Source organism: Salmo salar, chromosome ssa01 (genome assembly GCF_905237065.1).
Source record: "Salmo salar chromosome ssa01, Ssal_v3.1, whole genome shotgun sequence".
Classification (NCBI taxonomy): domain Eukaryota; kingdom Metazoa; phylum Chordata; class Actinopteri; order Salmoniformes; family Salmonidae; genus Salmo; species Salmo salar.
This window is the reverse complement of record NC_059442.1, coordinates 40090185-40102978: the sequence shown is the minus strand read 5'-3', so window position 1 is coordinate 40102978 and position 12794 is coordinate 40090185. Positions and strand designations below refer to the sequence as shown.

At 41.9% G+C, this 12794-nt stretch overlaps 1 long non-coding RNA gene across 1 annotated transcript; it reads right to left on the bottom strand.

Annotated features, from left to right (window-relative positions):
- Positions 1–2967: 2967 nt before the first annotated feature.
- LOC123723979 (uncharacterized) lies at positions 2968–4570 on the bottom strand. The gene is made up of 3 exons (XR_006758867.1): positions 4526–4570; positions 3249–3349; positions 2968–3080 (listed from the first exon to the last, which is right to left on the bottom strand). It is a non-coding gene; the product is annotated as an uncharacterized lncRNA (long non-coding RNA).
- Positions 4571–12794: the final 8224 nt, after the last annotated feature.

The window sequence follows — 12794 nt, the reverse complement described above, 5'->3', positions numbered from 1 at the left end:
AAGACCTGATGCCCGGTGAAATAACTGTTCTGAGGCCTGGTTACTGGTCCTCGTATCTGGCTACAGAAAGTCCTAGGTAGAAAGGATAGTGTCTCTGGCCGCGGTGACGGTGTGGATCGGTGCGGCGGTGTGTAAAGTGACAGGCTGAAGATTAGGACATCTAATCCCGGGCCAGTCCCACTGTGAGGGTCACAGGGCCAAAATCTGCTCCTCCGCTCCTTGTCCTCCGTCATCTGTTCCTGCTGGCCACGTCCGAGCATGGACAACACAGAGTGCACACACATACACACACGAAATACAAACAGACACACAAAAACACACATATGCAGTCACACACACACACCCACACACACAGGAGATACTACTGAGCCCTATCAGGCCATGAGGAAGAACTCAGAAATAACAGATTGTGTGTGTGTGTGTGTGTGTGTGTGTGTGTGTGTGTGTGTGTGTGTGTACATGTTTATATATACTTGTGGGTACCAGAAGTCCCCACAAGAATAGTAAACAAACAAAAATGTTACCAACTGGGGACTTTATTTAACCAGGAAAGTCAGTTAAGAACAAATTCTTATTTTCCATGACAGCCTAGGAACAGTGTGTTAACTGCCTTGTTCAGGGGCAGAAGGATAGATTTTTACCTTGTCAGCTCGGGGATTCGATCTTGCAACCTTTCGGTTACTAGTCCAACGCTCTAACCACTAGGCTACTTGCCGCCCCAATGGGGAAATTTTGTTGGTCCCCATAAGGTCAAATGCTATTTCTAGGGGGTTTAGAATTAGGTTTAGGGTTAAGGTTAGGTTTTCGGGTTAAGGTTAGGGTTAGGGCAAATAGGATTTTGAATGGGACTGAATTGTGTGTCCCCACAAGGTTAGTTGTACAAGACTGTGTGTGTGTGTGTGTGTGTGTGTGTGTGTGTGTGTGTGTGTGTGTGTGTGTGTGTGTGTGTATATGTTTCGCTACCTTATCAGGACCACAATGTCCTGACAAGTCACCACAATGTCCTGACAAGTCACCACAATGTCCTGACAAGTCACCACAATGTCCTGACAAGTCACCACAATGTCCTGACAAGTCACCACAATGTCCTGACAAGGTAGGAAAATAATAACATTTTGGAAAAGTCAGGACTTTTTTTCCATGTCCTGGATTTCTTCAAATGCTATTTTAGTCTTAGGTTTGGGGTTTGGGTTTAAGAGTTAGGGTTAGGGATTAAGGTTAGAGTTTTGAAAATATATTTTTGAATGGGAAAACATTTTTACTCCCCAAAAAGTCCTGATAATTCTCTAAAACAAAGCTGTGTGTGTGTGTATGCGTTTATGCATACGTGCAGGGCATACCAAGCGTGAAGAGGGGTCTGCCGCTGAGGCAGGTGCTTTGGAGGTGCAGCACGGTGAGTCTGCTGCTGAGGAGGGCTCTTGACAGGACCTGGGCTGGATACTGTAGCAGGGCCACGTTACACACATCCAGCCTCAACAGACACACACTCTACAGAGAGACAAACACAAGGATCTCATCACAGAGAGGGAGAAAGGGAGAGGGCGGGGGACAGAGGGAGAGAGAGAGTGGGGTGGGGAGAGATAGAGAGAGATGGACGGGAGATAGAGGACAAAGATAAAGGGAGAGAAAGTCAGCAAAACTGAGGGGATGGAAAAACAGAGATGGAGGGAAGGACAGGGTACGACAGGGACAGAGAGCGAGAGAGACGTGTAAGAGAGAGTGAGGGTCTGAGATGCTAGGTTATGGACTGGCCTCTGTACTTTACTTCTGATCAAACACTTCCAGAACCTGTCAGAAAAAGATGGCAGGGAGGGAAGGAGGAGAGGCTGAAGGGCTAGGCCGTGCCCTAAGTGTGGACTGAACTCCGTATTCTACCTCACCTTCAAACACTAGAGGAAGAGGGGAATGCCAGTAAGGCAAAACAACACTGACTGACAGAAAGAGAGCGGTGGAGAGAGTGACAGAGCGAGAGTGTGGCTGAAGGGCTAGGCTGTGCCCCTGGTGGGGACTGGCCTCCATGCATCACCTCTCCTCAGCAACCACTAGCCTGTCTGAAGGAGGAGAGGAGAGGGGGAATATCAAAAAAGGATGAGAAGAAAACAGTCCTGAGTGACGGAGGGAGAGCGGCAGGTCTGGGGGCCATTGTTAGTCTCCATCCCCCCCACCATCTCTCTGTCCGTCTGGTCGGCACATCAAACGTGTCCAGATTTTTTCTCTCCTGCTGCATCCTCCATCTCTCGCTCTACACCAAGGTGATTTTGATTGATCTTGAGTAATACTGCCTAAGAGCCGGCTTTTGGTCTCACCCTTGAAGTCCATTTCACCACGCGGCAAAACCTCACCTCTCTTTCATCTAAGAACTATCACTAATTGAACAAACATTGAAATAAATTTACACTATAACTATCCAATTCCATCCAGCACTCTGAAACTCTAAGGAATGGTAGAGGTTGTCATCTGGGCTTATTTTGTCATTGGCAAATTACTTATAGATCCCTCATCTGTTTGTCTATCTGTCTGTCTCTCAGACACAGTCAGCTAACGTAAGATGCTTGCGAAGATTTTCCCTGCATACTTTGAGTCCTGACATGGGCCCTGAGAGGTTTATCACCCCAAGGACACGACCAGGCTGGCAGGCAGGCCTTCAAAAATAGCATTTGGGATCTGCAGGATCATTTCTCCTGGCTCTGCTAGCTAATCAGATGCCCATGGTAATGAAGTCTGAGGTACTGACTGTGGGTAATGGCGCGTGCATGCGTGCGCGATTGTGTGCATGCATGTGTGTTAGCTAACAAAGCTAGGCAGCTTCTCTGGGAACTGCTGAACTTGAATATACTTTTTTTTGCCCTCAATACTCACTCGTCTTACTTCTAGAATACATTCCCTCCTATAGTATGTGCACTCTCTCACCCCTGGCCTAAATCCACACATAGAAACACATTACACTGAACTACATTTACCTGCTTTATCAAATGAGAGAGGGCCTTCCAACCAGATATCCCCATGCCGGTGTTGTCAGAGATGTCAAGATGGGGGGTAGATTCATAATACAAAATCATATCCAGCAAGGATGATGCTCCCTGGAAGAAAAAAAGAAAAGGGAGCGAGGTTTAAATTCAACAGCAACATAGTAATGGAGTTCCCAGTTCCTTTGATGGAGAGTAAAATCCGATACACAGGGACAGCTGAATACAAAACCCAATTGGAAAGAAAAAATGAAAAAATAAGTTTTTGCTCATAAAACTCACATTTTCCTCCAGCTCTGCCGCTTGCAGATTGATGAAATCAAAGCTCAGTGATTTCAGTATGACTTCCAGAGCCTCGCAGGAAAGGTGGTCTAATCGCTCACCTGAGTAGGGAAAGCAATCAAACAGAAGATAATTGGGACTTTTTGCTAACAGTCAGATTGCCATGTCCCCAGTCAGGAGTCAATGTTATTTTGTGATTGGAATTTTAGGAAACTCAGGGAGGCTAGAGCACACAAAACAACCTTCCCCTCCTACCCCTCCTTTAGAAAACGTAAATCATCTCTTTATCTGTGCAATTGTTTACTTTCTGAATTAAAGTTGTACAGTAAGCTCTGAGAGAAGAAAAGCGTCGCCACAGATTATGTGACTGGTAGTTAGTGCACAGTGTGATGCGACGACTCAGAGTTAAAAGGCGAAAGACGGTCTCTCTCTAACAAGATCCCATCCACTGTCCCCTTCCCTCCCTCCCAGTCATGAATCAAAGGGTGTCTGATTATTCAACACCAGATGACTTTTGAACAAAGAGAGAGACTTTGATGGCCGCAGCATCAGTCCGCCTCTCTTAGAGGCCCTAGCTCCTTCCTTCCTTCCCCTCATAAACTCTTATCTCCATGACCGCGGAGGGAGGGAGCAAACAGCACATCGCTGTCTCACAGCTCACACATCCTTCTTTATTCATCATTAGCATAATCATTTCAAAAAAATAATAATAATAATTGTTTAAACAATGATCACTTAACAGTACCGTAGGAACAGGGGGAACCGCAAGGAAGGGGAGGAACTGAAATCCCCTCTATCTAATCCCCTCTGTGTTGGGGAAGATAATAACTAATGCAGGGTGTCATCACCCCAGTGTGATGTCATCAGTGCGTGACAACTGAGGAGGGGGGGGAACAAGATGACCCCATGTTGGAATCACACATCCCCACTGGGGTGGCAGCTCTCCTGTTACACTCATCAAAGGGGGGCAGGGGTTAACCCCAAACTGAAGCTTCACAACATCAGAGGAGTGATTAAATTCTACTGGCACTGTAAATGTATGTTACAGTAAACCGATGGCTACTTAGAAATAATCTGTATAATGTACTGGAATGTGATGTCTTTCGGGCTACTAACTTTCTAGTATTGTAATATTGCAATCTTACACTGTTGTAATGGCTGTAATAGTCATTCATTTTACATTCAACAAGCACTATACCACTCACTGTATAAAATATCATATTAATCATATCCTATGTTGTAAATAAAGTTAGAACAAACATTTCACATTAGCTTACCTTTCAAATCCAGACATGGGGCCCTGCCATTTAAACTGGTAACCTGCTGATGGAGAGAGAAAATTTAGCATTTCTCATTAACATAAACAATACAGTTAATGTACCCCTCTAACATGAGGCCTCTGCATCCCTCCATGGCTCTCTGACTTTGTTCAGAGTTAGAAGCTCTAGCTTCCACTGCCACCACCACAACAGCAACATGAGAGCATAAATTATGGATTTCACACAGTTTACTATTGATGGCAACACCATGTCCTAATTAACCAGTGTATATTAATTAGCAACAGCTGGTCATCTGTTGAGGCGTTCATTTGCCAAGCCACTGTTCCACATACATCTGTTTTGACTACATCAATCTCCAAAGGTGACATAATTGCGTGTATCGTGGAAATTGTCATCTTTTATTCTCCTGACAACCAGAACACAACAGCCAAGGAGCGAAAGAGAATCTCTCCTTACATGCAGATTAAAAAAGAATGTGATAGCATGTTCCCTCGTCTCTCCCTCTCTCTCTCTCTCTCTGGAAAGGAAGGAATGCGATCATTTCAACTGTTTCTCCCTCACATCAAGTGGAGGAACCGAACGCACGCCGTCTTCGTTTTGCCAAATCCCACTGTGTGAAGATGCCACCGGCTTATTCTCATATTCTGCCTGTTTTATTTAATCCTTAAATATGATTCATTGTTGAAGGGACATGAGAGTACAAAATACCTTGAAGGAATGATTTCCTATATTTTTCTGTCTAGGAGCAGGGAGGAGAGACAATAGACCCCTTAAAAATTTTCTCAGTCAGAACCAAACTACATTAATCAATATAACATGAATAAATTACACTTTGTAAATAGAGGCGTATTATTTGTTCTAATTACACATTTCCTTTGAAATTGTCAGTGTGCAGAAACACACCAAAACAATACAAGGAATAACGCAAGACACATGAGTGACGTGTCACATTCGCCGAAAAATAACGTACAACACATATTGTGCCAAAGACAATGTTGGCGGCAGAAAAGGCCACACACACACACACACACACACACACACACACACACACACACACACACACACACACACACACACACACACACACACACAGTCTAATAGGTTAGAGCCTGGAATGAACAGCATCATGTAGGCCTGCTATGCCCTGAAACAGTACTCCCTATCTGTCTGTCTCTGAAATGTGTATCCCTCTGAGAAATATTTTATTTATAGAGGAACCACCACCACAAAACAAAGCATGCATATCAATTTATTAAAACCCCTGATATAACATTATAGCAGTATGAGTTATGATATTGTTCTACTTTATGATAGCATCTCTTCTGAGTACTTGGCAGAATAACCTGAAGAGAGGATTTTATTGATGAGCAGGAGACATGAAAGTATTATACAGTGTGGTCGGTCAATATACTGTATATATTCTGTTTGGGATAGAGTACAGCGATGTGACAAAATAATTTGAGGCTGTGCAACCACCGGCCCACCCCACCGATCACACAAACAACCACACAAGTGCAAGTGCACACCCACCCACCCACCCACCCACCCACACACACACACAGAGAGAGTAGTTGCTTTTTTTCCATCTTAATGAATTTCTGAACTTGTGAGCCCCCTTCCTTTTCCCTGTTGCTCTGCTGCTGAGATGTGCTGCCTAGCGTGGAGGAGAAAAACGAAGGGACCGAGTGCCAAACCTATTGATGTATCAGGAGGGAGAGGGACAAAATGAAGGGATAAAAAGAAAAGCTTTCCCTCTCCCAGGCAGAGAGGGATATGGTTTATAAACTTGACTTCTAGCGAAGTCATCTCTGGTGCATTTGCCATTCATCACTCCGTCGTCGGTCCAGGAATCCCAGTCCCGCGCTCTGCCTTTGTATTAACAAATGTTTCACTGGAGCTCTTTTTTTTAAACTCATTTAATTAGTTGGAAAAAAAGTAGTTTTTTTTCTGAGCACTTTTCTACAGTTAAAGCTCTTAGGGGTTAAAATCACCAGCACATTTTCCATTCAGCATCTTTTCTGCAATAAAGGATAAATTATTTAAAATAACACAACCTTTTATCTCACACCCTTTGAAGGCAGCAAATAAAAAATGTAAATTGGGAGCTAATTAATATGCAAATGTATTCATTCACAGTTAACAATTAGCAATTAAACCTGCAGTGTCTAGAAAGAGAAGAGACAAAATTAGTAACTTCATTTATCATTAAAAAAAAATGTAACGTACAGTACACAAAATTCTAATTGACTTTGAAAATATTTCCCACTGTCTTTCTTTGTTCATCTGTAATGATTTTGAAATGTGTGATAGTACATTTGGTAACATTATTAATGAGTCTTCATGTAAAGTACCTATGTATTGTATCCCTAAATGCTAGATGTAAAATATAATGTTTATATTCACCACCTGACTCTGCATGCTTCCGCTCTTCCAGTGTGTGTGTGTGTGTGTGTGTGTGTGTGTGTGTGTGTGTGTGCCTGCGTGCATGTGTGTGAGGGTGTTTTTGTGGTGTGTAGCAGAGCTAAAAATATCATCACAAATATCATCTCCATACTACAGAAAGCACAGCATCAGCCAGGTCCCCGGGGGGGGGGGTTGTGTGTGTGGTGTGTGTATCAGTAAAGTCCAGAGGGTGTGTGTTGGGAAGTTATTTAGACTGGATGGTGTTTAGATGTGTTTAGATGTTTTTGACTTTGTATCGTATCGCTGGGCAGACAGAGGGTTATTGCATATCAGAGACGCTGTGCTTTTCTGATGGATGCTGAGGTACAGGGCTCAGAGAGAGAGAGGGAGAGAGAGAGACAGAGAGCACAGGAGGGAGAGGGAGAGATGGGTACACACAGATGACAGAATTGACTCAAATGGGAACCGTTTGGTTTGAAATGTAAGCTATTTACAAAACCTATGCCTGATCTCGGGATGTGTCAGATCTTAGCAAGATGGTGCTGCTGCAACAGCAATATTACAACTGCAAATAAATTCAATAATCACTAATACTAATACTGCTGTTATTCTAAAATAGGAGTAATACTACTTATATAACATTTTTGGTTACTTATAAAATCACAATCTATTTTCCAAAATGTTCAAAGCTATTTTGTCCGCTGTTGAATGTATTTTAATTTAACCAAAATGAACCATATTAGAGGGCTCCCCTCAAATTAAAATGTGTATTGAGAGGAGGCACCGATCCTTTCACTTCTAAAAAAAAGGATGTTTTAGTGAAAGTTTGTCTGAGCGTTACCAAATTACAATCTTGAGTGTGAGCCTGTGTAGGTTCCCAATGGCCTCCAGCCCAGCTAAGGAAAGGAAGCACTCTTCTCTTCAGGCTCTCCCACTCCTGCGTTCAGATAGCTGTGGTTAGGGCATTGCCCCAGTAAGCGTCACCTCTTATCGCTTGTTGTAATGAGCGAGGAGACATATGTCCGGTTCCCCTGTTTTCTTTTTTGATAAGCCTGCATTCAGTCGGAAACATTCAAATCCCTTTCACCTCTCTCAGCTTTTATTTGCATCTGAAGCACTAACAACAGCCTTGGAAATAGTGCAACACTTACTTAGTGACATTTACCTCTCATCTGCCTATTCTCTACACCTGGGGAGACACAATAACAATCATTTAATGCATTTAATTGTTTTAATGTGTTTCTCTTTAGAATTACATGAGGCGAGAAAGAGAGAGAGAGAGATCCCTCTGTGCTGTGAGAGGCTCACTGGCTGGCAGCAGCCAAGGATTATGTTGTAACGCTACCGTACCGTACTGTAGGTAGGCCGCTACAGCAGAACAATATTAACGCTAATCAAGAGAATGAGAAACCAGCAGGGTTTGCATCTAATGCACAAATATTTTTTCTTGTCTTTAAATTCCTTAGGGGGGGGATGTTTTTGGGATGGATTTAGCTCCACACACACACAACAAAAACGACATTTCTGTGAATTAAACCTTATGAATTTAACAGCAATAGAATGTCACGTTGGCAGCTTTGCACCGGGAGGGATAATTCATCCTTCAATAAATAGGGAATTTATGTCGAGGTAATTGATTTCTCCTCAGTCCACTCAACTGAAAAATCTGCAAGAGAAATAACCGATATCTATTCATTAAATGATTCAACAACAAGCAACTAATTCCTAGCTTAGGCTACTCCACCTGGTGCCTACAACCCAGAGAGAATACTAAATCCTATTTAGGTCAATGTGATTTGAGTCTTATAGTATTTTGGAATCATATTAAAACATTTCTGAATTTCACCCTTGTACTGTAGGTGAGAGCTCCAAATGAATACAGGACACTAATAAAAGGAGGTGCTTTTGAAATGAATGAACATAAAAGTAAACAAATCATACTTTAAAGGCCAAGTGCAGTCAACATTCGGTTGTTCCTGTGTTTTGTATCATATTGTACAACAGCTGATAAAACTAACACTGTAAAAGTGAGAAGAAATGTCTTCAGTGTTATTTCCTGATAGTTTCTGGTTGAAAATATAATCTACACAGGACCATCTAATCATCAGATTTGCGTGGGCGGGGGCTTCAGCATCAATGATGACATCACCATGAGATAAATTGGTTAATCGACCAATTACAAAGAGAGTTCCAAACCTCTCAGCCAATAACTTCTAGTTTTAAGTTTCCCCTCCCCACTCAGACCACTCCCAGACAGTCCTAGCAAAATTCTTGCTTGAGAAATAGTTTTTTGCTAAATTTGAATGGAAATCTATTAGAGTAAGGTACTTTATTGATGCAAACATGGCTGCCATTGAGCCATTCAAACAAAAATTACAACAGTCCTTCATGTTAAAGTCAAGTGTCTCAATTTGAATCTGAATGATTGCAGCATTTTGAAAAGTGAACCTTTCTCCCCCATGCCTAAATAGGGCTTAACTATGTTGATAGGACTTATCAGAATTATGTAAATAATCACAGGATCTAACCCAGAAAATAAAGCTTCATGAAATTCCAGACTTCAGAGGGAAAATGAAATGAAAGAGTAAGAGAGTCTGTGTTTAACTAAAGCAGCCCTGGGCCCTGAGCTGAAACCCATTATTGTTTATGAAGATGTAACCAAAAGCAATACTGTTTTATCCACTTAAAACATTTCAAAGAAACAGCGAAAGCCCACGGGTACAATAAAAGCTTTAAATAGTCTTCAACGGCCAACCTCAGGGGGATTACCCTGCTGAAAATACCTAATTTAATAAATATGCTCTTTAAGCTCACACTCTCATTTTGCATACTCTTATTATGAATTCACTCTCAGCCCTCTCTCTCTCTCGGCTAAATATTTCTCCTCTTAGCTACTCCTTAACCATACATATTTTACTCTTTTAGGAGGACCACCTACATTCATTTCGAACGCAATTGGGTTCATTAGTGCGTCCAACATAATACAGTGTGGGAATGTGTGAGTGTGTGTGCTTAATATAAGCACTGCTAAGTCTCTAATTTCCAACAAAGAATTCTCCTTGATCTAATCTTACATTTATGCAGGAGGGAAACTGATGTTCTTAACATTGCTGGTCCAAGTATAATAAGTAAGTACATACAATAAATTATACATGTCGGAGTTTGTGTGTGTGCGTGTGTGTGCGTGTGTGTGTGTAAGTGTGTGTGTACACCCCCACTAGCCCATGTTTATTTGTTTTTGTTTACAGCTGTGCTATTATTTACAAAGCCACTAACTTAAATCCAATGTAGTAGTTAACCTGCTCTTAGCCTCTTGTTTGCACAAGAGATGCAGTTCTAATTTTTTTGTGCAATAAGCCTGATTGAGGCTGATTGAACGAACTGATCCAAATTACCCTTGGAATTTTAATATGAGCAGTCACACTGTGTGTCTACTACTGTGAGTGTCTGCTATAAAGCCAAGGGACCGCAGTATCTCTGCCTATCTGTGGTAAAATCTTGTCTTACTTTACAAAAAATGTATCCTCTCACCACAAATCAGTATAGTCAGAGATTATTCATATCACTGGGTATTATACCGATATGAACTGATGAGAATTGTCTTTCTTTTTCACTACTAATGTACCACAGTGCAACATGTACTGTATCTGTAAAAAAAATATATATATGATTCTTTGGGGATTATTTTGGGAAGGTTAAAAAGACCCCATACCAGGTTTCAATTACTGGCAAAAATGGGTTGAAATAAAAGATTTTAGGGACAATATATATGAAATATGACTTTGAAGCAGTCTTGGTTCTAGAAGCATCTTTTTTTACGGATGTACCATAGAATTACATGAAACTAATCTTTTAATAGGATCTCTGTGGAATGCACCTCAAGTTGTTCCAGAATCTTGGGTTTAGGTTCCACCTGGTGCTTGTCGCAGCTCCTCTTGTAGGCCTCAATTACCTCTGCCAAGGTGAGGCTGTCAACTAAAATAGAAGAATACACTCATTACCCACCTTAATGTCTCTCTGTCCCAATGAACTGGGAGCTCCCACTCCAAAGTGCTTAGGCCATACGGATGGTAAACTGTCCCACATCCTAAATGGCACCCCATTCCCTATTTAGTGTGCTACTTTTGACCAGGGCCTATAGGGCTCTGGTCAAAAGTAGTGCACTTATAGGGAATAGGGTGCCATTTTGGATGCAGCCTGTGCACTTCTGATTGACTGACTGTGGGGAAGGGAGAAGATGTCAGTCATTTGGAAGTGGGAAGGGCAGAGAGGATGACTATCTGCCTTATAAATCAACCAATCAAGCGATCAAATTCATCCCAGATGCCTTATGGAGTGAGCCTAACAGGTGTAGCTAGGCCTATAGGACTTGCAGATGGAAACACTTGACTCACTGACTGTCTCAAACTTGATACATCATTTGTGTCACACTAAAGTTATATTGCTCACAAACAATGTATTTCACACCACTCTTCACTACAACCATAACATGATAATGGCCTCCATAGTCATTCCAATGGTTCTGTAAACATCATGTAAGTATATCCAGAGAATGACAGCTCCCTCTAAACCAATAAAAACACTTATCTTGAATCTGATTAGAAAAGTGTGTGTGTGTGTGTGTGTGCCCTCAGGATGCTTAAATCCTTGCCATTAATTAAAACATATCTACAGTAATTAATTAATTTACTTCAAAACATTTAGGTCACTAGGAGATACTGCTGTGATTCTGTGTTGGTTACCATGTTTATGCAAATCACTAATAAATATAGGAGGGTGGGGAATCAGGGAGGGAAAGAGGGGAGGACCAGAATACAAATCAGGAGACTTGATCTTGAGACCATGTAAAATGTCAAAATGTCCAATGAGCGGAGTATGAAACTGATTAGTGCTAGGTCTACCTTACATCAGCCATCCACACTACACAGAACAACATTAGCCTATGCCGACTGGCCTATACCATACCTAAGTTGGCCTGTATCAATCACTAAAAGTTATCCCTCCCTTATTCCCTCAGAGCCATCAAGGGAGAGAAGAGGTAGAGGACATCAGCTCACCATTGATCGTGTCCTTGCGCTCAGCGAAGCCTGACACTATCTCCTCATCCGGAGGGAAAGACACACGCTTTTCACCTTTACATTTCTTTGGGCGCCAGGACGGAGACGGGGACGAAGTCTCTCCGTCATTATCGCTGTCACTGCGTCTAGTCATCGTTCGTTCCGCTTCCAAACGTCCAGTATGAATTTCCCGGTTGGGGAGGATCTTTTTTGGATAGGGGCGCAATTGGATTCGAGTCACCAGAGCGCTCCGAGTTTTATCCGTTTATCGTTGGACATCTCAAGGGCCATTCTTGTTTTATACAGTCGTAGCTCACAGGTCATCAAACTACACGTTTTGTTATAAAAGCGATGGCATTGAATAAACTCCTTGTCTAGTGACAACAGGATTCAAACTCTCCCAAAGTTTAGGTTTCCAGTGCAACACTTCCAGTGAGAGGCTCAGGCTAGACACAAGATAGGGCTACTCATGTGTCCATATCTTATTCATGAGCCAGTGCCATGTGATGCAAGTGAAACCCAATCTGTTCTAAAGCTATCAAATGGCCAGCAACAAGTACAATAATAATTCAGTTAAACTTGTATAAAATAGGTTACAATATAATTGATAATTATACAATATATCATACAAATTTAGAATGAACAACTTCTCATTTTTATATTCCTCACTGCCTGCAATCTCTACTACCTTTGCTAAACCTATCAAATGTTTATACTTTTGCACGTAGATAGAAGTATACGCTGCATCTCGTCCTCAGCATGAGCACCTGCATCAACGTCACATTCGATTTAGAACGTCATTTCCC